At 44.7% G+C, this 24,157-nt stretch overlaps 1 long non-coding RNA gene across 1 annotated transcript; it reads left to right on the top strand.

Annotated features, from left to right (window-relative positions):
• The first annotated feature begins 5,839 nt into the window (after window positions 1-5,839).
• LOC110138152 (uncharacterized) lies at window positions 5,840-10,127 on the top strand. The gene is made up of 3 exons (XR_002314137.2): window positions 5,840-6,122; window positions 7,145-7,274; window positions 9,545-10,127. It is a non-coding gene; the product is annotated as an uncharacterized lncRNA (long non-coding RNA).
• Window positions 10,128-24,157: the final 14,030 nt, after the last annotated feature.

Below are 24,157 nucleotides of genomic sequence, written 5' to 3'. Positions count from 1 at the left end.
GCCTGTGATGAACTGTAATGGAAAAGAACATGAAAAAGAATGTAGCCATACATCCATACATCAGCTTTTCCTGTTAGCATAAGCTAACATAACATTTTAAATCAAATATACTTGAATAAAATAAATTTTTAAAAAAATTACACCTGCCGGATGCTTACAGGAGTGTCTAGTACATACTATTAATAAGATCTCAATCAACCTTAGCCATTTTGTGGTGGGCTAAGGAGTATGATCCCATTTTATGGATGCAGAAACAGAGGCTCGCCGGACTAATTTGTCTACTGGTTGAGTTCTGTCGCTCAGCCATGTCCGACTCTTTGCGACCCCAGGAGCCACAGCACGCCAGGCCTCTACGGGTTACTCAGTTGGTAAGGGCAGAGCTGGTTCCTAATTCGGGTCCGGAAGGAGACCTGCAGGTGGTCTGGGACTCCTGCCAGACAATGAAAAGGACGGCGTCCCGAGGTCCTTTGTTGGGTTTTAGACTGGAAGAGCAGTTTCTCTCTCAGTTGAGCGAGGCTGGGCACACGCGGAGGAAGGAGAAACGAGTTCTCCAGGGCGGCGACCCCTCCTTTTCCCCGAGGAGCGAGTGGAGCCCGGGGCACCAAGTGGCTCGCGCTGCGCCTCCCCTGAAAAGAGGGGGTGGGAGATGCCTTCGGAAGCCCCCTCCTCCCTAGGGCCTCAGACGGCTTCCGCTGCTCGGCTCCCTCCGTTTAGCTTTCTTCTCATTAACTCCCCGGCCTCATTAATCAGCCCGGATGAAATGCGCCCCCGGGAACACTGCCCGCCCGCTCCGCCGTTTGGCGCTTTAATTATCCTCCCAGCGGGATGAGGCAGGGTGGGCGACGACCGTGTGGTACACACATACACACACAGACATACACACACACCCCTCCGGTCCAGGACCCCGCCGCATCAGCACACACACACACACACACACACACACATACCCTCCGGTCCAGGACCCAGCCGCATCAGCCCCAGGACACACACACACACACACACACACACGCACACCCGCTCTGGTCCAGGACCCAGCCGCATCAGCCCGAGGACAGACACACACACACACACACACACACACACACACACACCCTCTGGTCCAGGACCCAGCCGCATCAGCTCCAGGACAGACAGACAGACAGACACACACACACACACACACACACCTCTGGTCCAGGACCCAGCCGCATCAGCCCCAGGCCACCCTAGCCTCTGCTTAGCATCTGTCAGTTTACTATCACATAGTGTCATTTGCATCCAGCCCCCTCCTTCCTGGAGAAGGGGGAACTTCCTTCTGTCCAAAAAAGTCCACAAAGCTTCATCTCTCCGATCTAATTTCATTTACTAACCAAATCCTTGCTGACCTGCCTACTGTGTGCTGTGCTTCTAGTGTTGGAGGTACAGACTAGCACCTGTGAGGCCTCAGGAAGCGCCCACATCCTCCAGGTGGCAGACAAGTGGAAGGAAAAAACACCCTAACTTAAAAAAGAAAATAGGAGAACAAAAAACCCACACAGGGGCCACAGAAGTGCAGAGCATGACAGTGAATGGAATCAGGGCCTGCCCAAAGCAGGTTTCCAAAAAGACCAAAGCTTGAAGGGAGACTTTAAAAAAAAAAAACAACAACTTTTTATTTTGTATTGGCGTATGGTGGCTCAGATGGTAAAGAATCTGCCTGCAATACAGGAGACCCATGTTTGAAACCTGGGTTGGGAAGATCCCCTGGAGTAGGAATGGCTACTCCCTCCAGTATTCTTGCCTAGAGAATCCCATAAACAGAGTCGGCAGGCCCATGAGGTCGCCAAGAGTCCGGACACAGAGTGACTAACACTTTCATAGCTGATTAATAATGTGATAGTTTGCGGTGAACAGAGAGCAAAGGGACTCAGCCATAGATATCCATGTATCCATTCTCCCTCCAAATCCCCTCCTATCCAGGCTGCCACATAACATTGAGCAGAGTTCCGTGTGTTCTACAGTAGGTCCTTGTTGATTATCCATTTTAAATATAGAAGTGTGCCCATGTCCATCCCAACTTGAAGGGAGACTTTTTAAAAAAAATGATTTCATTATCCTTAACTTATGTATTTTGGGGGGGTCATGCTGCAAGGGCCTGTGGGATCTTTTCCACTGAACCTGCACCCACTGCATTGGAAGCATGGACTCTTAACCACTGAACTGCCAGGGAACTCGCCTGAAGGGAGACAAACTATAAATGAGAGTTAGCTGGGGAAGGAATGGGTGCTTAAAGAAGCAAATAGAAAACGCAGGGGACAAAGTACAGACTGCACTGTGTGTGCAAAGTCCTGTGGGTAATTCCCTCTGGCTGGAGGATGGGGTCGTGACAAGGGAACAGCATGTGGTAAGACACAGCTCATGGGAGCCTTGTATGGTGTGCAGAGGAGGCTGGCTTATATCTAACCTGAAGGCAATGAGAAGTTACTGACAGATCTTTAAGCCAGAGAGTGACATGATTAGATTTATGGCTTGGAACATCCTCTTTTTGATGAGGAGGACAAATGGAGGAGACAGGAATGGAGGCAGGAAGGCTAATTAGCAGGCTAGGTGACTGACTGGGTGTGGGAGGCAAGAAAGAGAAAGAAGGATTTGGAATAGTATCAAGTTTCCCCTGCAAAGTGTGTTTTGGGAATTGGGAGGGAGGTTGTCTTGAGGTGTTTCAAGGTCTCTGACTTAGCTCAAGTGAAAGGTAAGGCAGAGAATTCCCTGGTGGTCCAATGGTTGAGACTTCACCTTCCATGTAGTGGGTGTGGGTTCAATCCCTGGTCAGGGAGCTAAGATGCCACATGCCTTGTGGCCAAAACATTAAACAGAAGCAATATTGTTGTTGTTGAGTTGCTAAGTTCTGCCTTACTCTTTTCATCCTCATGAACTGCAGCACCCAGGCTTCCCTGTCCTTCACTATCTCCCAGATTTTGCTCAAACTCATGTCCATTGAGTCAGTGGTGCTATCTAACCATCTCATCCTCTGGTGCCCCCTTCTCCTTTTGCCTTCAATCTTTCCCAACATCGGGGCCAGGAGACTTGTCTTCTCCTCCTAGGTAGGTAAATTACTTCACCAGCTCTCTCATCTGTAAGATGAAATACAGATTGAATCTGATTTACAAACTCACACCCTCAGTGTCCAGGCAGGTAACAGAAGAGATCCGAGCAGTTCAGGAGAAGAACGAATGTCCACCAAGTCTGGATGGGAGGGGAGTTTGGCAGAGGATGGATACATGCCCTTTAGCCACAGATTAGCTGTGTTGGGAAAGAGCTCAGGATTGCCCTATTGTCCTCAGGAGAAGACGGAGCATGGTATTTTTATTATGGTGTCTCCTAATTTAAAAATACTCATGTAATAAAAAACGTAGTCGCTGTAAAATCCATCAAATATATTTAAAGTCTTGAGTTTATAATGATTTTTTAAAATCTTGCTTACCTTTAGAGGATGCTAAGGAATTGGCTCATTATTTTGAGAAATAATAGGCAAAGGAAAAGAACTGAGAATTTATCGTACCTTTTCTATTTGGATATACCCCAACATAAAGAAATAGTTGATGACAGGTTTTCTTTAGAGAAGTATTCCAGCTAATAAATGAAGATGGAATTACAGAATTAGAATGTCACAATTTGGCAACCCCTAATGAAATAGTGGATCCAGGCAATGATCCTTGCTGGATGGTGATATATCACAACAAAAAAAACAGACAAGCAGACATGACTGCTGTCGCAATTACACAATATTGCCTATGAAGTATTCTAGTGAAAAAATATCAAGCATTAATTGATCAAGCCTCTATATCTAACAACCAATTTACAGGAAATATAGGGGCGTAAGAACATGTTAAATGACACCATGGGGATACATTCAACAAAATTCAGAGTGTGGAAAAATTTTCAGAATGATCCAGTTTTGTCAACAGATAAATTGCAAAGAAAAAACAGATAAAGAGGTGGAACATCCAGTTAAAAGAGACATTACACTGTATAGTCTCATCTGGGTCCTCATTTGAACAACAGAGAATAAACATAAAACATAAAACAGTTGGGGAAGGTTCAATATTGATTATATATTGGATGATATATTTCAGGTGTGCCAATGTTATTATTATGTTATTTAATGAGATCTTACCTTTTAAGACTACACTGAAATATTTACAGAAGTAATATAATTTCTCACATTTGCTTCAGAATTATGAAGGGAGAGAGATAAAGGAAGACTGTCTTTAAATGGACAAGTGCTAAAGCTGGGTAATGGGTTCATGGGGGTCTCATTCTATTTTTCTAATTTTGTGTCTATTTATTATACAGAATATGCAACTTATCCATAATAGGATGCTGAAAAATACTTGAAGGGTCAAAACGTGTCTGTCCTCTCGATTTGGCCCAGCATCTTCCAGATTGTGGCCTCTATATCTAATGAGCTTCAGCCTCCACTCAACTCTGCCTTCACCCCCGAACCCTAAGTAGTAAGGCCCTTTATCACTAAACCTGGCTGTCCCAACCTTTCTCTGGCCCCTTTTCAGGTCCTTTCCCAGAGATGCCCATCTCCCAGCGTCGGTGACATCGTGGCAAAGAGGAGCATGAGACAAAGCCACAAAGACCAGGGCCGGTTCCCTGAGACAGAAGACACCCCAGGATTAGGGAGCTGGGTGTCAGTGGCCATCACAACCTAGCGCCCTTCCTTTAGTTCCCAACTCCTCTGTCCAATTCTTTAGCCCCAACATAAAAGGTACACACACACACCTGCCCAGATCGCCCACCTTTTCCTTCAGCATTCCAGAGCCCAGGCAAAGGTATCGACCGACCAGGAAAAGAAAACAAAAAGACGGCATCTCCCCCAGAACAGTTCGGGTTAGAGAAGAGAGTCGTAATCTGGGGAGATGGAGCCTTTGAAGCGCGGGAGGGGAGCGAGTCCCCTGACCCGCAGGCTTGAGTCAGAGACCGCGTTGGAGACAGGCCGGTACTTTTTTGTGTAGCCTCGGCTAGATGCATCCCCTCCCCACCCCTCCCCAGGCTCCCTCCTTGAAAGACCCTTCCCCGGGCGCTCCCCACGGCCCTAGCTGCTCATTTCGAACGCACGAGCCCGGCAGAGACAGGCCTGTTACTACGGTAGAGCGCAGGGGGCGCGGAGCCGACGCGGACAATGGGCAATCTGCGAGCCCGCTGGGCGCGCGCTACACGGGTGCGCCCGTCTCTGCCCAGCCCCGGAGGGCCTCTTGTGGTTCCCTGGCTCCTCCTCCCGCCAGGCCCTGGGGGCCCAGATTGGCTCAAACGTCGGGGGTTTGGCTGGGGTCGGAGATCGGCTGTAACTGGACGGGCGTCCACCACGCAGGCCTCGTCCCTCCACCCTCGCGCGCTCCGGCCCGGGGCTCTGGCGGCCGGCCCTCCCCCGACCCCCCCTCTTTCCACACCCGCTCCCCGGCCGATCGGGGTAATGAGCAGCCCTCGGCCTGGCCCCCGCCCCATTGTGTACAATATGGGGGTGAAGCCGGGTCTCCGCGTGCGATGGAGGGTGACCGCGCGCGGCTGCGACCCCCGCTTCACACCTGCTCCCCGCCCCCAGCCCGGGGCCGCCGGGGGTGTGTCCTCTCCCTCCCCGCGGGAGGGGCCTCAGCTGGGGCTGCACTTGGTAAAGAGGCCGTGGAGAGGCCGGCGGCGGCCCGAGGAGGGGCTATAAATTTGGAACAGATGCGACCTGACAGGCCCCCAGCCCGGGGAGGTGGCGGGGGGGGGGGGGGGGGCGGTACTGCTGTTCACCTCCCAGGTCCCATCTTGTCGTCTGCTGCTGAGTTAGACTGCGGACGAGGTGACCCGGGAGTTTGGACGTATGGAGGCCTTCTCCCCCTCACTACCCACCCCCGCCCCCGTCAGTGTCACCCCTCTTCCGCTCTTTGTGCCCACGTGTGGGGAGGAGAAATGGAAACCAGGGAGGTGCCTGAATCACCATTGCTTTCCCCTTTAAAAGAGTGATTTCTGCTTAAGAGATTGACGAAGTCTGGCTCTGGCCTGGCACGTTTTGGCAGCAGCTAGAGAAAAATACGGCAGACAGCAGGGCATGCTTCGCCTGTTCATTCCACACCATTTGAAGGCCCGTTTTGGCTTCCCTGGTGGCTCAGCTGGTAAAGAATCCGCCTGCAATGCGGGCAACCTGGGTTCCACCCCTGCGTTGGGAGGATCGCCTGGAGAAGGGAGCCACTCCAGTATCCTGGCCTGGCCATGGGGTTGCAAAGAGTTGGACACAACTGAGCGACTTTCACTTTGTACTAAAAAACCCAAGGGAGAGAGGCACAGGCAGCCGGGATGCCAGGAGAGTAGGAACCAAGCTCAGAAAAATGCTAAGGAATAATGCCTGCCCCGAGCGCTTCCCAGGTGCTCAGTGGTAAGAATCCTCTGGCATTGTCAGGAGATGTGGATTTCATCCCTGAGTGGGGAAGATCCCCTGGGGAAGGAAATGGCAACGGACTCCAGCATTCTTTCTCTGGAAATCCCATGGAAAGGGGCCTGGCAGGCTTCAGCCCATGGGGTCACAGAAGAGTCAGACAAGACTGAGCAACAATGCCTGTCCTGCTCTAGGGACTTTAGGTGATTCGTTGTGTACGTTTAAATAGCATTTCCCTTTGGTAAGTACAGTCCTCCCTGGATGTCCTCTGGGGCTTGGCTCCAGTACCTCCATATAAAAAATCTGACACTCAAGTCCCTTATATAAAATGTCCTAGTATTTGCATATCGCCTATGCACATCCTCTTATATACTTTAAATCGTCTCTAGACTACAACTAATACAACAACTCCTGTATGCACGCATGCTAAGTCACTTCAGTCGTGTCCGACTCTTTGAGATGCTATGGACTGTAGCCAACCCTGCCCCCCCAGGCTCCTCTGTCCATGAGGATTCTTCAGGCAAGAATACTGGAGTGGGTTGCCATGCCCTCCTCCAGGGGATCTTCCTGACCCAGGGATCCAACCTACATCTCTTATGTCTCCTGCACTGGCAGACGGGTTCTTTACCACTAGTACCACTTGGGAAGCCCACAACAACCCCTACTACAGTGTAAACGCTATGTAAGTATATAGTTGCTTTCCTACAGCAAATCCAAGGTTTGGTTTTTAGAAATTTTTTTTTCTGCATATTTTCAATCCAGGACTGATGGACTCTGCAACTGCAGAACCAGCCGATCCAGAGGACCCACTGTAGTATTCTCCCCATGCAACAGAGGAGGGAGCAAGGTGCTGATGCTGCCTGGGGTTTAATGGAGTTCGTTTTCAATCCAGGTATCCCAGCCCCACGTGGGGGAGGTGAGAGGGGGTGCTGATGGGGACCTGCCAGTAAACCACACTGCCCAGGAGATGAGGTGCGCCTGTCATGGATCCAGACGGAAGTGGAGAGAGTTGAAACAGTGTCAGTTGGCCCAGCCCTTGCTTATCTTATCAGTCCTGAACACTGTGCAGCTACTGTTCTGGAGTAGCATGATTTGAGGGCTCAGCCCATGTCTAAAGATTGTGGTATAGTCACCAATCTGACCTAGGGTAAATTCGGGGGTTAGTCTTACAACAATGGTGCCAAGCGGAGCTGGCAAAAGGCACTGTGGTGTAGTGTCATCTCCCTTTACAGATGTTCTCTGCTTCCTCTCCTCTTGCAGAAACCATCACTTCTTCTCTTCCACCCCACCAGTCTCCCTGGTCCATACCCACTTGGTTTGTAGACTCATGGCTCTCAAACTTTGGCATGCATCAAAATCACTTGGAGTAAAGTAATTAGCCTCCAACTAATAAAAATAAATGGAAAAAAAAAATCACCTGGAGAGCTTGTTAAAAACACTCCCAGGAAAAAAAAAAACAAAACACTCCCAGAGGGACTTCCCTGGTGGTCCAGTGGTTGTGAGTCTGCTGGTCAATGCAGGGGACATAGGTTTGATTTCTATGGTCTGGAAAGATCCCACATGCCTCAGAGCAACTAAGCCCATGAGCCTCAACTACTGAGCCCCTGCCCTAGAGCCCCAGAGCTGCACCTACTGAGCCTGTGTGCCTTAGAATACGTGCTCAGCAGCAAGAGAAGCCACTTCAAGAAGCAGCCTGTGCACCGCATCTAGACAGTAGTCCCGGCTTGCCACAACCAGAGAAAGCCCCCAGAGAGCAATGATACAGAGCAGCTGAAAATAATAAAAATAGTTTTTTTTTTTTTAAATTTGCCAGAGATTCTGATGTATTTAGTCTGGGAAGTCCTGGGACCTGGGAATTTGCATTTCTACAAATTTTCCAGGTGAGGGCGGTGGGGATGCCTGGGGCTGCAATCTGAGAGCACTGGCCTGGGTGGAAGGAAAAGTATGGGCTGGTGAAAGAGGAAAGAAGTGATACGGCTGGAGGATATTATTGAAAGTTCAAGGTCCCCAGAGTCCTGGGGTATCTTTACTTTCTGTGAGGGACAGATAGACTGAAATACTCAAGCAATCCTGGGCATATTCCAGAATTAGCCTAGGGCATGTGTGTTTTGTCTGGAGATTTAGCACTCCCCCTAATGGACTCAAACAACTCTGCACCCTCCAGTGAAAACCAAAATTACCTAATTTATTTTCCCAACCTAACTTGGTCATCTATTCATCTCTTTGGCACTAAAGGTGCAGGGATGTGATCTTACACATTTTTGTTTGCAAACTGATTTGCATGTTTTTCTTTCCGTGGAAAGGCATTTTATTTTGATGAGCATGGTTTTTGGTGCTCAGTGGTGCTCAACTCCATGGATGATGGTGTATGCATGAATGAATGCTTTCTTCTTTAGGAGAATCCTAACACCTACCAGTCCCCTCCTTCTTTCCTTTGCTTCTTCTCCCAGCTGTTCTAAAATACTCTGAAAGTGATTTAAGATCCAGATATTTGCTGAAAAATTCTCCTCAATATGTCAGCATCATTATGAAGTTAGGAGAATTTGGCTGATGGCTAAGCAAGCAAGCCCAAGTTAGAGGCTGAGGATGGGTTCTGTAAAAATATGTGTTAAGTCACCTCAGTCATGTCTGACTCTTTGAGACCCCGTGGACTAAACAGTCCACAGAATTCTCCAGGCTAGAATACTGGAGTGGGTAGCCTTTCCCTTCTTCAGGAGATCTTCCCAACTCAGGTCTGCATTGCAGGCGGATTCATCATCAGCTGAGCTACAAGGGAAGCCCTTGTAAAATATATGATTGTTCAGTTCAGTTCAGTTCAGTCGCTCAGTCGTGTCCGACTCTTTGCGACCCCATGAATCACAGCACGCCAGGCCTCTCTGTCCATCACCAACTCCCGGAGTTTACTCAAACTCACGCCCATCAAGTCGGTGATGCCATCCAGCCATCTCATCCTCTGTTGTCCCCTTCTCCTTCTTTCCCCCAATCCCTCCCAGCATCAGGGTCTTTTCCAGTGAGTCAGCTCTTTGCATGAAGTGGCCAAAGTATTGGAGTTTCAGCTTCAGCATTGTATATGATTTTAAACATATATGATTTAAAAAAAAAAATCAGTATAGCAAGAAATTAGATGAGAAAAGCAGGTGACATTTTATTTCTTCCCACCAGGTGGCAGACCTTGCCCAATCAATGAGAATTAACCCTGCACTTGGAGCCTGGCCTATACTCGACATTTTTCCACTCAGAACCAGGACAAAGGGCTGTTTCTCTACTTAAATGACTTGGGAATTGAAGCAGGAAGAGCTGTTATTGGAAAATACCTCTGTAACAGCTGCCGAGGTACTTGGTGATCCCTTGAGTTTCCTCAAGGGCTCTCTGAGACGTCTTAGTTTTTCCTTCTGGGAAAGAGGTCCACCCTGCTCTAGATGTAAGAAAATGGGTTACTTAACTAAGAAAAATGCAAAGAATGTAACTTCAGACCAGAAGTTTCTACATATGAAGCAGCCCTGAACCACTTTAAGGCCCAGGGCTTGGCTTCTTCCTCCCAGGGACCCTTGGCGGTCAGCCTCTATTTCCTACCACCCACGAGTTCTTTGTTCTCTTGCTGGCATTGAATCTTCCTCAAATTATTAATAAAAATGACCACTTTATTTTAACTCTAAAGTCCACTCTGGGACCTTCTTACTTAAATTCCAGCTTTCCATCTAATGGACACAAGGATGTTCTCTAATACACACCCAAGTGATCATGACCCTCCCTCAGATGATACTCAACATGTTACAAAACCTAAATCATACAGTAACTTTAGCAAATTACATGCTCATAGCAAGAATATACATTGTTATTATTGTCTAGTCACTAAGTCCTGTCTGACTCTTTGAGATCTCAAGGACTGTAGCCCACCAGGCTCCTCTGTCCACGGGATTTCCCAGGCAAGAATACTGGCGTGGGTTGCCATATCTCCCGTAAGGGATCCCTGACCCAAGGATCGAACCCCACATCTCCTACATTGACAGGTGGATGCTTTACCACTCAGCCACCAGGGAAGCCCAAGAATATTCATATGTGTGTTAAAATATATACACAGTGTCTTACAGGAGAACTCAGTGAATGTTTTGGGAGATGAGCAGGTGAAGATTCTGTTTTATGCACTGTTTTTATCTCAGTTGTATGTGCAACAGATACTGAGAATACAATAGTACCCACTCCAGGGCCAGAGTCAGAGCAGATCATACCTACACAGGAAACAGGAAGTTGTGAGATTGGATTGACACATATATACTATTGATACTATGTATAAAGTAGATAACTAATGAGAACCTACCATCTAGCACAGGGAGCTCTACTTAATTCTCTGTGGTGACCTGCAGAGGAAGGAAATCCAAAAGGGAGGGGTGTTTGTACATATATGACTGATTGATCCTGTTGTATAGTAGAAACTAACACAGCATCATAAAGCAGCCACACTCCAATAAAAATTAACTTAAAAAAGAAAGAAAACAGGAAGTCGCCTATACCATTGTCATGTTCTCAAACACAGGTGGGACATTACCCTCAGCTCATCAGCTTGAAGCACTGTTGTTCCATCGCCAAGTCGTGTCTGACTCTTTGTGACCCCATGAACTGCAGCACTCCAGGCTTCCCTGTCCTTCACTATCTCCCTGAGCTTGGCCAAGCTCATGCCCATTAGGTCAGTGATGCCACCTAACCATCTCATCCTCTGCCATCCCCTTCTCCACTTGCCCTCAGTCTCCCACCATCAGGGTCTTTTCTAATGAGTCAAATCTCCTCATCAGGTGGCCAAAGTATTGGAGCTTCAGCTTCAGCATCAGTCTTTCCAGTGGATATTCAGGGTTGATTTCCTGTAGGATTGACTGGTTTGATCCTTGCAGTCCAAGGCTTGGGGATGTGTAAATCCCAGGCAATAGTGACCACTTTAGCTAAAACTCAGCCCAGAAAGCTTCAGTGGGCAGTTCCCTGATTCTGCAGCAGCTCCCTTGGTCATCTTAAATGTTTATAGAAATCTTGCGCTAAAGACAGAGACTATGAGGGAAGAAATTAGATAATTGAAATAGTACCCATTTGGGTTTTTTCTCTGTGGATTGTTAACAGAGTCAGTCAAACCCATGCTTATGGAATGCCCACAGGGCACATAGTAGGGTACTTCACCCCTCATTGAAAAATCTGTTAAAACAATTAGTAGACCATGCTTAGAAACTTTTTCTCCACAAAGAAATTTGCTTTAGTTGCTGGGGTAACAGGAACTAATTTGAGATGTAAAACTAACACCCCCCTTTTGCACTAGGAAGGCTTTATGTAAACTGTCACATACTACAAATTAGATATGTGAATTTATTTGTACCTGTGTCTGTGTATATGGACTTAAAAGCTACAAACGTAATAAGATAAGGGGAAAATAATGTTAAAAGTTAGTGAATCATCTTCTACTAATGCTCCAAAGTTAAATGTTTACCTGGGAGGTTATGCCCTGGTTATAGGCCATTAATGACCATCAATAAATAAAAGTGTGTTCACATCTACACTTATGGAATGTCATATTGTCTTGACTCTCACACAAAAACAAGACTCAAAGAAAACCCACTTTGGGGCTTCCCTGGTGGTCTGTCTAGTGGTTGAGAATCCACTTCCCAATTCAGAGGGCACGGGTTCCATCCCCGGTCTGGGAAGACCCCACATGCCTCAGAGCAACTAAGCCCAGGAACCACAACTACTGAAGCCCATGTGCCCTAGAGCCCATGCTCCCCAACAGTAGAAGCCACCACAAAGAGAAGCCCGAAACTAGACAGTAGCCCCTGCTCGCTACAACTCGAGAAGATCCACGCAGCAAGGAAAACCCAGCACCGCCAAAAATAAATAAATCTTCTTTTAAAAATCCACTTTTACCAAGATACTGTTGATCAGTGCAAATGGCTAGACTCATTCAAACCAACATTCGATCATTGAAATTGATTTATAAACATAAGGAGATTTCGTAAGTTTATTTGTTGCTTTTTCCCACTGCTAACTTTAGCAACCTTTATTAACATATGTACACATACACAGTTGGTTCTGCCTTTTTTCAATTATTAGTTCAACAAGGAATTTTCATCACATACTTAGGGCACTGAAACAGAACTTGTTGCCGGGAGGAAGCCAATTCTGACTCCACTTGGAACTGTTTCCTTGACTTGCTTTTCTTTGCTTTTGTTATTATAATCATACAGAATGGTTTGCCTCAGAGAATCCTGACTGTTAAACTAAAGTGCCCTTGTTCAGAACACTATCCACCTGTGGGTGGCAGGAAGGAAGAAATTAACACATCCCCTGCCTGAGGCTTGCCATTCTAGGAGATGTCTGCAAGATTAATGGCCTTTTTACTTTGCTTCCTCACCTCCCCTCATCTCTAATCTATAAAAGAACCTGGCATCCAGACCCCATAAGATGGTTATTTTGAGGTGCTACCCTGCCATCTTCTTGGTCTGCAGCTCCCCTATTAAAGTCTCTTCCTTGCCTCAACACCTGTCTCTTGGATTCACTGGCCTGTCGTGCAGCGAGCAGAGCAAGCTTGGACTCGGTAACAGACTTACCCCCATATCCTGCAAAGCCTGAGTTATCTAGTAGAGCATTTCGACTTGAGGGAGATGCGGGGTCTTGTTGATGGTGCCTGGTCATAGTAGGGTCCCTCCATTGCTACTCCTGTCCCGTGTTCTAGTCCCAAATCTCTGCAAACAGCATCCGACCCAAGATTCTCTACAGAATCCCCTAGATTCTTTAGGGAAGAGGAGAAAGAAAACAGACGTGGGCAGAGGGCCTTAGAATTTATTCAAAAAGTGTATCCACATGTGAGTGTAAGGATATCTGCTGTATATATTGAAAACATTGTCACTATATAACTCTTCCCATTAGAAGATGAGTCTCTTTTTTAATATGTTTATTTATTTATTTGTGGTTGCACCGGGTCTTCATTGCTGGGTGGGCTTTCCTCTAGCTGTGGTGAGCTGTCTACTTGTGGTGCTTGGAGTCCTCATTGTGGTGGCTTCTGTTATTTCGGAGCGCAGGCTCTCGGGCACGCGGGCTTCAACAATTGTGGCACGTGGGCTCAGTGGTTGGGGCTCCTGGGCCCTAGAGCACAGGCTCAGTAGTCGTAGCTCACTGGATTCGTTGTTCCTCAGCATGTGGGATCCTCTAGGACCAGGGATCAAACCCATCTCTCCTGCATTGGCAGGTGGATTCTTTACCACTGATCCACCAGGGAAGCTCCCAAGAGATGAGTCTTAAAAGTGAAAAGAATACACTTTCCATCAAGTGGTAGAACTGTGGTGACAGACATATGGAAAAGAATATAGGTTTAGAGCATAAGCTGAGGTCAGTCACAGCATCAAAGTTGAGATTTATCACTTACCAGTGATCTCGTTTTGGAAAAGTAACAACTTCTCTGACCTAAGGCTAAACATCTCACTTGTTACATGAGGCTTCAATTAGACAAATATGTAAAGTGCGTAGTATAGTATCCACCAGAACGCATCAGTGAGTGGAAGTTCTTGGCATCCTGCAAAGCTCCATGAGAGTCGAAGCCTACTTCACCTCTGACACTTCAGGTGTTCTGGTTGATCTTCACCTCTGATCAAGAAACTGTTGGGTTGGCCAAAAGTTCGTTTGGGTTTTCCATGACATCTTATGGCCAAACTTTTTGGCCAACCCACTGTGCATGCAGCATATCAGATAGCTCACTGATCTGCCAGTAAGTCGGCCTACACCATCATAGAATTTTCTATTTGGGGAGAAACTCTGTGTGGGATAGTTGTCATAGGTGAGCAAGATCCTTTCATTTTTTGGTAGGGAAATTATTGGTAGGTTAGATTGGATCTCTCAGAGATAGATGCTGAGATAAGGATTAGAGTTTATCTGGGGAAGACAGTCACCAGCAGGGAAATGGAGGTGTTTGAAAGAAAGGAAGGAGGCAATAAGGGTGAGTGTGGACAACTGGGGTTTAATCCCATCAGGGAGCCCTGGGAGATGGTGTAGGACACACTTTGGAGCTGCTCCACCAGGAAGAGCAAGGAAGTTGGGATATTTATTTACCGACTTCTCATCATCAGTTTAGATCTGCTTTCAGGAGCATTATCTGTTGCAGCAGCGCCATGCAGCAGAACCCTGGAGGTCTCCACTAGTTTTCCCAGTGGAGCTTGCAAAAGACTCTACATGGCATACAACTACAACTAACACCACTAGCACCAAGGAATCTACTGGTCATAGGACCAGGCAGCAAGGCCACTGAAACTGCTCTCAGAACCTGCTGAAGGTCTGCTCTTGCTCTGGCCCCCCTCATAATGTGTGGTCTTCAAAGTCACCTAATACATGGATTGGAGCAGTATTCCCAAATGTGGTTGGTACATGTTGTCTCTACAATCCGAAGAAGCCTACCCTTACTGCACCCCCACATGGTATAAGGAGCAAAATGCAGGAACTTGTCCTCAAGCTTGGAGTGGACCTCGGGGATGCCCAAGACAACTGACCCTTAAAAACTTCCCTGACGTGGCAGACCCGCCAATCATTTTAGGGCTTATTTCCTACCTGCTGGTATTCAAGTGATTAACACGCTGCTATCAAACTAGGGGAACTTGGGACTTCCCTGCTGGCCCAGTGGTTAAGAACCCACCTGCCAATGCAGGGGACACAGGTTCGATCCCTGGTCTGGGAACTAGGATCCCACATGCCATGGGGCAACTAAGCCTGCAAGCCAAAACTACTGAAGCCTGTGCACCCTAGAGCATGTGCTCTGCGACAAGAGAAGCCACCGCAATCAGAAGCCCAATCTCCACAGCCCCTGCTCACCGCAACTAGAGAAAGCCTCAGGCAGCAGCAAAGATGCAGTGATGTCAAAAATAAGCAATTTTTAAAAATACAGGGGAATTTGGTGATGTTTTGTGTCATATGTACCAAGACAATCAAGGTCTTTGGGGTAATAATTTGGAGGTGCTGTGGGCAAACATCCTTAGGATTCTCAGAAGCCCTCGATGAGAGTGCATTTATCTTAAATCATTCAGGAGTCTTCCCAGAGGTCCTTCCAGCCATACCCTTGATTTGATATTTGGCCTCGGACTCCTTCAATGCTGAGAAATATTTACCAGCTGGGAGAACTGGGAATAACAGTCAGTTCTATCAGCCAAACCAGCCAGTCCTGGCGCATCTGTGTCTCCTCCAGATTCTGCTTACAAATTGCACGATGCCTTCTCTCGCTCATCCCTCTCTTACTGCATGTTATCAGACTCCGTTAGAAGAATCCAAATGGCACTTTCAATATTCTGTCTGGAAAACTCCTTATCAACTATTTTAAAGTTTACTAGGTACATTTTCTATCCTCCAAGTTGCCACATGCAACATTTCACCAATTATTCCATCACACTTAACAGGTGTTGTCCTTTCTCCAGCCTCTAATAACTTTTCTCACTGCTTTCTCAGCCTCCAGCAACTGTTTGTTCACCATCCCTCTAGGCTTTGCTAACAACCTCTTTGGTGTTTTTCCAGCTTCTAACCACCAACTGGTCCAAGGGCAGAATTCCAAGAGCAGGAGAGTGGAAGATACAAGCCTCTTGAGGTTAGGCACTGGAACACTTATGCTACATTTTATTGCAAGCAAGCCCCTGGGGCCATTCCAGATTGGAGTGGGGGAAACAGACTCATCTAGTAATGGAAAGAGTTATAAAATATTGTGACAATGTTTTTAGGTATACAGCAGACATCATTACACATGTATCCTCCACATGTATCCAACATGTGGATACATCTTTGGAATACATTCCCAAAAGTGAACTTGCTGAGTCAAAGGCTAGTATGCATTTGTGAAATATTGCCTAGCCACCCTTCATAGAGGTTATACCAATTTTGAATTTCACCAGCAAACTAAGAGAATGCCAGATGAGGTTTCCTCAGATTTTCCAAGACAATGTATTATCCAACTTTTTTTCCCCTGCCATTATAACAGGTAAAAACGACATCTTTGGACTTCCTTGGCAGTAGTACAGTGGATAGGAATCTGCCTGCCAATGCAGGGGACACCGGTTCAATTCCTGGTCCAAGAAGATTCCACATACCGCAGAGCAAAGGCCCGTGGGCCTCAACTATTGAAGCCCACGAGCCTAGAACCTGTCTCTGCAACAGGAGACGTCACGGCGATGAGAAGCCTGTGAACCACAACAGAGAGTAGTCCCTTCTTGCTGCAACTAGAGAGAGCCCCCAGGCAGCAATGAAAGGCCCAGTGCAACCCAAAATAAAAATTAAAAATAAACAAATAAATAAATAATTTTAAATGAACTCTTGTTTTAATTTCTATTTGCATATTATAAGTGCGATCAGGAATATTTTATAAATTTACTTAAGAGCCAATTGCATTTTCTCCTTGAAACTGGCTACGTTTGCATTTTCCTCTTGGTTGCAGATTTGGCTTATCATCTTTCAACACACTCAAGAACTTGCATATGTTAGTAGTGAAATACAATTCTGGGACAGGCTCTCTTGATTCTCTAAACTGTTTTCTTACATACCTGGTTTTGGTCTTTCTAAGGGAAACAAATTCTCTCCTCCCTGGGAAAAGCTAATAATATGAGACCATGATGAGCTCTAAGGGAATATGTGGTTCTCTAACTGGAGAAGACCTGGGCTTCTAGATATTTTCCCCCAAATTTCACTGTTCCCAAAAGAGAAAGTCACATAGGTGGACGAGAATCCTAAGTCTGGAGGGACATAATTGCCTTAAATTTCCTAATGGAGGCTTAGGGAGAAGTGATCATAAAGATATCCGTGTTTATGTGTTATAATTGACTTCTGTACTTCATGCACGCTGCTATAAAAAGTTCCGCACGGGGCTTCCCAGGTGGTACTAGTGGTAAAGAATCCACTTGCCAGTGCAGGAGACATGAGAGATGTGGGTTCAACCCCTGGATCAGGAAGATTCCTTGGAGGAGGGCATGGCACTCCAATATTCTTGCCTGGGGAATCCCATGGACAGAGGAGCCTGGCGGGCTACAGTCCATAGGGTTGCAAAGAGTCAGACACATCTGAAGCAATGCATGCACACTAGTGGATGAAAACAGAAATGCCTTAAAGAGTTCTATGTTTGAGTCTAGTGACCTTGGACAAGCGTCTCCCTTTCACTTCAGTTTCTTTGCTTGTAAAAGGAGGATGATGTTACCTGTCTAGAAATTCAAAGTTGCAATTTGAAAAGGTAAATTTTACAAATATATGGTGTTAGGATGTTCACCTAAAGGTACTGGCTACCATCCAGGATCTAATGCAGGCTATGGAAACTCAGTAGTGTTTTCAAGGAGTGGGGGAAACAGACTCATCTAGTAATGGAAAGAGTTATAAAATATTGTGATGATGTTTTTCAATATACAGCAGACATCATTACACATGTATCCATCCACATGTATCCAACATGTGGATACATCTTTGGAATACATTCCCAAAAGTGAACTTGCTGAGTCAAAGGCTAGTATGCATTTGTGAAATATTGCCTAGCCACCCTTCATAGAGGTTATACCAATTTTAATTTCACCAGCAAGGTTAAGAGCGCAGACACTCTGCCTGAGATGTGAGGCACGGACTGCAAGTTCAGAGATCCCTAGGGCCACCCCCAATTCAGACCAGCTGGTTACAAATTAGGAAGCTCCTATGACCACCTTCAGGTTCCATTCTTTGTTAAAATGATTCAGAGAACTCAGGACTCATGATTGTATAGTTTTGTTATAATAAGAGGATACAAATTAGAACCAGCCAAAGGACGCGATACATATGGCAGAATGTAGAATGGAGTGGGTTCCAAATGTGAAGTTCTGTGTCCTCAAGAATGTGTTTCCCTCCTGGCATCAGTGTATGGTAATAATTATTGCCAATCCAAGAAGCTCATCGGCATGCTTTATATATTCAAGAAACAGCAAGAAGGCCAGTGTGACTGTCTAGGGAACAGCAATATGAGATGAGGTCAGAGAGGCAACTGGATGGGAGCAGAACTTAAGCATCTCTTCAATCTAGGCAAGAAATAATGGTGACTTGGAACTAATACTACTGAAATATTAATATTCTTTGATGTCTGTAGTTTACATTAGCATTGACTTTTTGTGCTGTAGAGTTGTATGGGTTTTCACAAATGTATAATGCCATGTATCCTTGTGTGTATGTCAGTATCACAGAGAATAGTTTCAAAGCCCTAAAAATCGGTCGCGCTCCACCCATTCATCCCTCCCTCCCTTCCTGCCCCACCTCTGACTACCACTGACCCTTTTTTTACTGTCTCCATAGTTTTGACTTTTCCAAAACATCATATAGTTGGAATGACACTGTATGTAGCTTTTCAGACTGGCTTCCCTCACTTAGCAGTATGCATTCCTCTGTGCCTGTTCATGGTTTGATAACTCACTTCCTTTATTTGTTAAATAATAATCCATCGTGTGGATGTACCAGTTTGTTTTTCCATTAACCTATTGAAGGACATTCTGGTTGCTTCCTGTTTTGGGCAATTATAAATAAAGCTGTTATAAACATTCATATCTGAGCGACTAAGCACACAGGCACGCACGCAGGTTTCTGTGTGGACGTAAGCACCATTGTTGGACCAGGCAGCAAAAATACGTTTAGCTTTGTAAGTGGTTGAATCAATTTGCATTCCCACAAAAAATTAATCAGAGTGCCTGTTGCTCCATAACCTTGTCAGCATCTGGCATTGTCAGTGTTTTAGATTTTAACTACTTTAGTAGGTGTCTGGAGGTATGTTGTCATTGTTTCAATTTGCAGTTCCTCAAAATATATGACGTTAAGGATATTACCTGATGCGAAGAGCTGACTCATTTGAAAAGAACCTGATGCTGGGAAAGATTGAGGGCAGGAGGAGAAAGGGACGACAGAGGATGAGATGGTTGGATGGTATCACCGACTTGACGGACATGGGTTTGGGTGAACTCCAGGAGTTGGTGATGGACAGGGAGGCCTGGCGTGCCACGGTTCATGGGGTTGCAAAGAGTTGGACACGACTGAGCAACTGAACTGAACTGAACTGAAGGATATTTTAATGTGCATTTCCATCCATGTATCTTCTGTAGTGAGGTGTCCGTTCAGGTCATTTACCCATTTTTTAATTGGGTTGTTTTCTTGTTAAGTTTTAAGTGATCATTGTATATTTTAGATGAATCCTTTATTAAATATTAGATTTATAAATATTTCCTCTCAGCCTTTGGCTTGTCATTTCATTTTCTAAAGCCTGTTACTCTTGATTAACAAGGCATACTGTGAACATCTCTCTAAGTTAACTTATCTACTAGAATACTTTTCTTGTCAGAATAGTATTTCATGGAATGATTTTAGCAGTGTTCATTTAGCCAGTATCTTACTTCTGGGTTTATACATCCATTCTAATTGTTGGTATTGCACACCATGTAGTGGCAAACCATTTTAACTAAATCTTTGTGTACAATCTTATTTTCTCAGTATATATATATCTAGAAGTGGAATAACTAGCTGGATTAAGGAGTTCTTATTTTTTTCAAGCTCTTGTAATTTATTTATTTATTGGCTGCCCCATGCAGCATGTGGGATCTTAGTTCCCTGATCAGGAATGGAACTCAGGCCCCCCTGCAGTGGAAGCAGTTTTAACCACTGAGCCACCAGGAAAGTACATATTTATTACAACTGCTCAACAGAAAATTTCTCCCAGTGTACATGCTTATCAGCAGTACAGAGAAAGCATCTATTTCCCCAGGCTCTTAATGAGGTATTACAAAATGCTTCAGAAATTGAAATAGCTTTCTTTTTCCTTCTGGATACAAAAATAACTCATGCTTATGTTATCATTTAAAACTATTTGCAAATTAAAAAGTTAAAACTAGTATTTTATGCCTTTAATTTGTATTTCTTTGATAACTAAGTTAAACATTTTGCCAAGCAAAACATCTTTATTCCCACTTAAATGGCATTAATAAAATGGGTATGTAATAAATGTGTCATGATAATATTTATAAAGCATCATTTGAATACTTGGTATTCAACGTGGTACTTTGCTGGTTATTACTAAACATGTATAGAAGAATGAATCCCTAACCACTGTGGTACTAGGAAAACTAGACCTGTGACATGTGAAAGAATGAAATTAGAACATACCCTGACACTGTACACAAAAATAAAATAAAAATGGATTAACTACCTGAATGTAAGGCCAAACACTATAAAACTCTTAGAGGAAAATATAGGCGGAACATTCTTTGACATAAATCACAGCAAGATCCTTTTTTGACCCACCTCTTAGAGTAATGAAAATAAACACAAAAAATAAGCAAATGGGTCCTAATTAAACTTAAAAACTTTTGAACAGTAAAGGAAACCATAAACAAAATGAAAAGACAGCCTGCAGAATGGGAGAAGATAATTGCAAAGAAAGCAACTAACAAAGGATTAATCTCCAAAATATATAAGCAGCTCATTGAAGCTCAATATCAAAAAAAGTGAAGAACCCAATCAAAAAATGGGCAGAAGACCTAAATAGTTATTTCTCCAAAGAAGACATGCAAATGCCCAACAAATATATGAAAAGATGCTCAACATCGCTAATTATTAGAGAAATGCAAATCAAAACTATTCTGAGTTATCACCTCACACCAGTCAGAACGGCCATCATCAAAAATCTACAAACAATATGTGCCGGAGAGGGTGTGGAGAAACGCGAACCCTTATACACAGTTTCTGGGAGTGTAAATTGACACAGCCATTATGGAGAACAGTACGGAGGATCCTTAAAAACTAAAAATAGAACTGCCATATGACCCAGCAACCCCACTCCTTGGCACAGATACATGCACCCCAAGCTTCATGGCAGCACTGTTCACAACAGCCAGGACATGGGAGCAACCGAGATGTCTATCGACAGAGGAATGGGTAAAGAAGATGTGGTGCAGCTACACAATGGAATATTACTCAGCCATTAAGAGGAATGAATTGAGTTATTTGTAGAGACCTGGACGGACCTAGAGTGTCATACAGAATGAAGGATGTCAGAAAGAGAAAAACAAACATCGTATATTAATGCATGTGTGTGGAATCTAGAAAAATGGTATAGATGATCCTATCTGCAAAGCAGAAGTAGAGACACAGACATAGAGAACAAATGTATGGATCCTAAGGGGGGAAGGGGGTGGGAGGAGTTGGGAGTTTGGGCCTGACACCTGTACATTATTGATACTACGTATAAAATAGATAACTAATGAGAACATACTGTACAGCACAAGGAACTCTACTTAATTCTCTGTGATGACCTGAACAGTAAGGGAGGCCAAAAGAGAGGGGATATATGTACAAGTATGACTGATTCATTCTGCAGTGGAAACTAATTCAACACTGTAAAACAACTATACTCCAATAAAAATTAATTTTAAAAAATCCCTAACCACTAAGAAATCACAGTCTGAGAAAACCAACAGTCACTCAATAAATGTTTATTGTCTTTCTGGAACTATATTTTCATGCCAACTTTACTGAGATATAATCAACATGCAATGAACTGTGCACAAGTAAGTGTACGATTTGATAATCACGAACATATGCATGCTCCAGTATTCTTGCCTGGAAAATTCCATGGACAGAGGAGCCTGGTGGTCTACAGTCCACGGGGCCACAAAGAGTCGGACACGACTGAGCGGCTAGGCACACGCACACAGTGAATGCACGCACCTGTGAAACCATCCCCGCAGTCACCTTGTTTGTTTCCCATCTCTTAGGTTCACTGTCCTTTGTTTTCTGATGTCCTTTGTTTTGAAAGCCATTGTTTCATATGTTTTGTCTGGTTTTCTAGTGATTCAAGGGAGGAGGGTGTATCCGGTTCCGGCTGCTCATCTTGGTTGATTATGAAAGCCTGCCTGGACTCTTAAGTGCTGGATCCAGTAGGAGGGAACAAAATGGATAAAATCCTTGGTTTCAAACAGCTTACATTCCAGACCGCGGTGACAGTAAGTATATGAAAGAAAAGTAAATTTGCATAAATAAATGATTTCAGAAAATGTGTGTCGATAAAATAAGATGGTAATGTGATAGAGATGCAGATAGGTTTCTCTGGGGAGGCAACATTTGAGGAGATGACTTATGAGAAACATGCTGTCACTTGAAGAGCTAAGAGTGTGTTCTAAGATAAGGAGATGTGACAAGTCCAAACAGAAATAAGCTCAGCTTATTTCAGAGGGCAAATACAAGGCCAGTGTGGCTGGAGTGTATTTGAGATGGGAGATGAAGTTGGTGCCGCAGGTAGATTGTTGTTCAGTTGCTCTGTTGTGTCCGACTCTTTGTGATCCCGTGGACTGCAGCACACCAGTCTTTCCTGTCCTTCACCATATCCTGGAGCTTGCTCAAAGTCCTGTCCATTGAGTCAGTGATACCATCCAACAATCTTTGTTCTCTGTCGTCCCCTTCTCCTGCCTTCAATCTTTCTCAGCAACAGGGTCTTAAGCTTAGAGTAAAAGAGTCTTGTAGATCAGTGTTCCCACTACCAACTGCTGCATAACATAGAACAACAATCATGAGCTTTATTCATGAATCTAGGGGTGCTTGAGGTCAGCTAAGTGACTTTTGTTACGGGTCTCTTTGGTTGCAATCAAGTGATGGGTGGGACTGGAGTCATCTCAAAGATTCCTCATCCCCCTATTTAGAACCTGGGCTACTTAGACAAATAACTAAAGGATAAAACATTTCTAGTTCCTTGGCGCTCTCTCTCTCAACTTATGGTAGCCCAGTTTTTTACATGGTGGCTAAAGGTTTTCAGAGCAGAAACCGGCAAGAGCTTCCGGGTATTTCCAAACCTAGCCTTGAAGTCACACAATGTCACTCCCACCACATTTGGTTTGTCAAGGTAGTCACAAAGATTCACCCAGGTCCAAGGGGAAGGAACAAAAATTCAACTTCTTATTGGAAGAGCATCAAATAATATGTGGATATGTTTTAAAATTGGGATTCCCAGGTGGTGCTAGTGGTGAAGAACCTGCCTGCCAATGCATGAGACATGAGACACAGGTTCAATTCCTGGGTCGGGAAGATCTCCTAGAGGAGGACATGGCAACCCACTCCTGTATTCTTGCCTGAAGAATCCCATGGACAGAAGAGCCTGGTGGGCTACAGTTCATAGGGTTGCAAAGAGTTGGGACACAACTGAAGCAACTTAGAATGCATGCATGTTTTAAAACCATCATACTCATGGCAAAGACTTTGGGTCATATTTTTACAATAGGAAGCCATTGGTGGGTTTTTAACAAGGGAATGATACAAAATGATTTGCAATTTTAAAAGGTCAGTCTGTCAGGATTACTAAGATGCAAAATCAACATGCAAGCATCAATTGTGTTATTATATAACAGCAAAAACAATTAGCAAATAATGTGTTTAAAATGATACAAGAGTGTTTTGAAAATACCAACTAAAAAAAAAGTGAAATTGCTCGGTCGTGTCCGACTATTTGTGCAATGCCAATCAAAATATCCACAGCTTTTTTCTGTAGAACTTAACAATCTAATTTAACAATGTATATGGAAATGTGAAGGATCAAGAATAGTAAGCCACTCTTGAAGGCAGAAGAAGAAAAGTGGAAGAGGGATTTTCTGTCCTTGATATAAGACTTATCATAAAGCCTGTGTCATCTGCTATTAAGGCAGTGTGATATTACCATGAGGAACACAGATAGAAAAATAAACAGACCAGCGTAATAGAAGAACCCATAAGTAGACTCATGCACATATGGACGTTTGATTTATGTCA

This window comes from Odocoileus virginianus, chromosome 28 (assembly GCF_023699985.2).
Source record: "Odocoileus virginianus isolate 20LAN1187 ecotype Illinois chromosome 28, Ovbor_1.2, whole genome shotgun sequence".
NCBI lineage: Eukaryota > Metazoa > Chordata > Mammalia > Artiodactyla > Cervidae > Odocoileus > Odocoileus virginianus.
Note: the sequence above shows the minus strand (reverse complement) of the source record. Positions and strands in the feature narration are given on the sequence as shown.